The sequence below is a fragment of the Orycteropus afer genome, unplaced genomic scaffold, assembly GCF_000298275.1.
Source record: "Orycteropus afer afer isolate SDZICR_OR568_19922 unplaced genomic scaffold, OryAfe1.0 scaffold00197, whole genome shotgun sequence".
NCBI classification, from domain to species: domain Eukaryota; kingdom Metazoa; phylum Chordata; class Mammalia; order Tubulidentata; family Orycteropodidae; genus Orycteropus; species Orycteropus afer.
Genome location: NW_006921784.1, coordinates 5688785 through 5693636, shown reverse-complemented (window position 1 = coordinate 5693636; position 4852 = coordinate 5688785).

The window sequence follows — 4852 nt, the reverse complement described above, 5'->3', positions numbered from 1 at the left end:
CACTATGCTACCAGAGCTTCAAAGTAGTAAAAGGAATTTTAAAAAAAAAAAATGTATAGGGACTTTTAAAAAGTGGGAGCTCTGGTGGCATAGTGCCTAAAGCATTTGACAGCTAACCAGAAGGCTGGCGGTTCAAACCCACCAGCCACTCCTCAGAAAGAAAGTTGGGCAATCTACTTCTGTAGTCATACTGCCTCAGAAACACAAGGAGGGGTTGCTATGAGTCGGAGTCAAGTCCATGGCAATGAGTTTGGTTTTTTTTTTTTTTTTTTTGGTTTTTAAAGAACTAAAATATATAGTAAGAAAAGAGCAATAAACTGAAAACTGGTTCTTTAAAAAGACTAACAAAATTGATGAACTGTCAGAGAAACTTATCAAAGAATTGAAGACAAAAGTCACTTTATGTCAATAAATATGAAAATCCAGATAAAATGAACAAATTAAAGGACTTACAAAATTGACTTCTAAAACCTTAACCATTTTTTAAAATAATATTTCATTGTCTTTTCAGTGAAGGTTTATACAGCAGTTTAGGTTCCCATTCAACAACTTCTATGCAAGTTGTTCAGGGACATTGGTTACATTCTTCACAAGGCATAAACTCCCAATCTGGTTGTCAGTTTCCATTAATCTTGTTTCCCTGCCCCTTTATATCCTCATCTTTTTAAAGTAACCATTGACTGGTCTGATAAAAACTTTTTTTAAAAACTGATTCTGTAATAAAAAGTTTTTCTACATGTTGGTGAATGTCTTGATGTGTATGTTTTCACCACAATAAAAGTTAAAAAAAAAAAAAAGAAAAAAGGTCTTCATACACAAATAACAAAAAGTCTTTACAGTCAGAATCTTCAGACCTAGATAGTTTCCCTGATGTGGTCTCTGACGTGGTCTACCAAAATAGTCCTGGAAGAAATAATTCTCATCTTATACAAACTATAAGGAGCGCTAGTGACCCAATGGTTAGGCACCCGACTGCCAACTGAAAGGTCAGTGATTCAAACCCACCAGCACCTCCAGTTCACCGAAAAAACACCTGGTGAACTGCCCCCAAAAAGATTACAGCCTAGGAAACCCTACAGAGCAGTTCTACTCTGTCCTATAGGATAGCTTTGAGTTGGAATCAATTGTATAGCACAAAACAACAACAAACTATTCCAGAAAATGCAAAATGAAAACATACTCTCCATCTCATTTTATGAGTGTAGCATAACCTTGGTATCGAAGCTGACAGAGAATATACAAAGGAAAACTACACGTCAATCTCACTCATAAGCATAACTGCAAATCTCCTTAAGAAAAAAAAGCAATATACATTAAAAAAAAAGGATAACACATCATGATCAAGTGGAGGTTTAAACAAAGAATACAAACAAAACAAAGTTGGTGTAATATCAGAAAATCAAAATAATTATTAATACATAAAAGGAGCACTATCCTATGATTATCCAAGGGGATAAAGGAAAAAAAAAAAAACATGTTTTACAATGTTAGTTTCATTTTCGACCTTAAGATCTGGTTAGGGAATGTCATGGTTCAAACTGTTCTTGTTACAGATCTAAATAATTAAAACACAAAACACTACAGGTCTGAAAGGTGGGAAAGTTACTTAGCTGGAGTTGATCATCTGTCCTATTTTATTCAGGTATTGAGGTCTTACAGCCAAAGATGTGAAACTGATGATCCTGAGTTGTGACTCTCAGTGCTTATCATCTCACTCCTGAGATAATGACTATAAACCATCTCAGCCTCAATAACTGAGGTTTCATAAACACTAGTTTTAGCAGAAACCATGTGCCAGTTACCAGTAAGCTAAATTATTCTTTCCAAAGTCACTTGATTTCAGAAGGTGTAATTTTTTATAAAACTGTTTGAAGTTTTCAAGGTAGATCTTATTCTGGGATGATAAACAGAAAAATGTGGACCAAAACTCATAATCATAAGAAAGATCAGGCTGACTCGACTGATGAAGACTACTGGAACTGCTCAGATTGTGGCTCTCAGACACCATTCAAGACTGGAACTGAACTCACTCTTGGGGCTCAACTTACAGCCAAACGATAGGCTTAGAAGGTGAACAATAACACCAGGGAAGTAGACTCTTTCAAAAAATCAACCACACAAGATGAAACGAATAAAGCTCAGAAAGCAGGAAGACACAGTAAAGAAGGACGAAAGGAGGAAGTAAGAAAGGTGCTGTTACATTGCAGGGATTGCAATCAGTGTCGCAAAACAATCAATGTCGGGAAACAAAATGTGTATGAATTGTTGAATGGAAAAACCAATTTGCTCTGTAAAGTTTCACCCAAATCACAACAGAAATACGCAATTCCTTTTATAAACAAATAATTATATGTAATGCTGTAATTCACCAAATATATTTGAAAAACTGGTGTTTTACAAAATGAATCTTCAAAGTTTTATGAAAGAAGAAAGTGAACAAGCACAAAAAGAGAAAGAACAAGTAGCTCCTGAGCCTCACCAACGCTGTGATCAAAGACTGTGTGGTAAAGAAATCTCCAGAAGAGAATGTCTTGTCATTTAGCACTCAAAGAGCTAATTGATTTTTACAGCCATTTAACATATCAGCATTCTCCTGAGAAATAAGATTCAGCCCTGCTGATACTATCTTAAAACAGCAAATCCAAATGAGATATAAGATAAAACACAGTACAAACAGTCCTCGGGTTACAAAGGTCTGCCTTGCTTGCCCTTTAATGATGATATAAATTTACCCTCACTTTATAACTGTTAAACCCACCCCTACTCAACAAATTCTTCATCACAATCTTCACTTGGTGCATGAGCAGCTTTTAAATCATCAAAAAGGCCCTAGCCTTTTCTTGCACTAAATCAAATAACTCACTGCCATCTAGTTGATTACGACTCATAGAGACCCTTTAGAACACGCAGAACTGCCCCACAGGATTTCCACAGCTGCAAATATCTAAGGACGCAGACTGCCTCATCTTTCTCCTGTGGAGAGGCTGTTGGGTCCAAACTGCCAACCTTTCATTCAGCAGCTGGCTAAATAAGAGCGTGACTGCACCTATTCCAACTTAACCTACAAATTCGACTTAAAGACTTAACTTAAACCCATACTTGGGAATGGATCTGTTTGTAACCTGGGACTGCCTGTAAAGCTAAAACTTTAGTAGAAATAACTGGAAAATAAGACAGGACATAACAATGACACCTAACCTGATACCAAGGAGTAGCTTTATCAGCTTTAAAAGGGGGTACGTCACAGAAAATTTAGGAAAAAGGGTAAAATAACAGCCTTTAAGTTCAAAAATCAGATCCAATTCTCCTTTTGGCCAGGTCACAGTATTAAAAACATAAGTATCTTAAAATACAAATTAAAAAGATGAGAGAGGACCACATTTTTTATTAATCCATCATCATCTTAACCACCCAGACACCTTGTTCATGACTCATATTTTTAATATTAAAATTTTTACATTCTATTTAAAGATATCAACTTACTTAGAAAAGTGAAGAAAAGCAAGTTTTTGGAATGATTAAATATGAAAATTTTACCTAAGCAAATAAATGGCTATTAAATCCAAAACTTGGTATTACTAAATTATGTTCTATTACAGATTATTACTATTAACCAATTTCTTATGATGTTGACAGAGCAAGAAATCTATTCACTCTAAACCTGAACATTTAATAAATATCTTCAAGTCAAGTTTTCTACCCACTCCACCAAGAAGATCTAATCCAATGAGAGAGAGGTAGGAAATCAAGTTTTCCATTAAACTCCCAGCTCACCATCTCAGCGCTGGCATCTAGTACAGGAAAGGCTCCAGGGCAGGAAGGAAGTCTCCTTGCCCTGCATTACTGGGCTCTAACTTTGCGTTGTTATGGACACGAGCACAAAAGAGCAAATACAAAGAGGCAAGGCAGCAAAAAACCGACCGGGTAAGACAATTTGATCAATGTGATCAGCATATTAATGAGACTAAAACTAGCTCAAAGTTTGCAAGAATATCCAAATAACTTGACTTTCCCAAAAATTTATTACAAGTTTAGGGCAAAGAGTGTAACATTAGGCAAGGGAAACATTACACAGTTAAGAAATCTTTTCTCAGCTTGGTCCAAATTACAATGCTAGGCTACAGAACAGAAAAGAGACGCAAATCCAAAACTGAGGGGGACAGGGAAGAAAAGGAAAGGAAGAATGGTAAAGCAGGTGAGAGCAAAGCTGATGAAGAGCAGCGGGAAGTCCTGTACTATTTCTGTTAAATTTGAAAATTGTATCAACGCAAAACTTTCATTAAAAAAAAAACTGCAACAAATATGAGAAGATTAAACTAGGTTGTAAGTACACGGACATGCATTACATTACTTAATTATTCTGTATTTTCTTTATTGGGGGAAAAAATCTAAATGAAGAAGAATGTTGTATACACCAGTCCCAGGTAAAGTATATTCTGACAAGGAAGGCTGCATAAAACTAATCCAAAATGATGTTACTGATCATCAAGTTATATAATTGGCTTTGCTCACTTTCATGCCTTCCAACAGTCTTTTTTTTTTATTCTCTATTTTGCTAATAGGTTAGGCATGCCAATCCAAGTGCTTTATTAAATTTACAACAACAAAGAAGGATGTTTTGGAAAGAACTTTTACTATAAAAGTAGAAACAAATGGTGATTAATAAAACAAAATATAAATGGTGATAGAAGTCAAAACATAATTATCTCTTAGGAGTATGTGTTGATTGGGAAAGAACAGGAGTGAACCTGGGAGTGGATGTTACCTGGGTCTAACACAACGCAGTGCACTGCTGTCGAGTTGGACCCGACTCACAGCGATCCCTCCTTGGGTTTCCGAGGCAGTATCATTA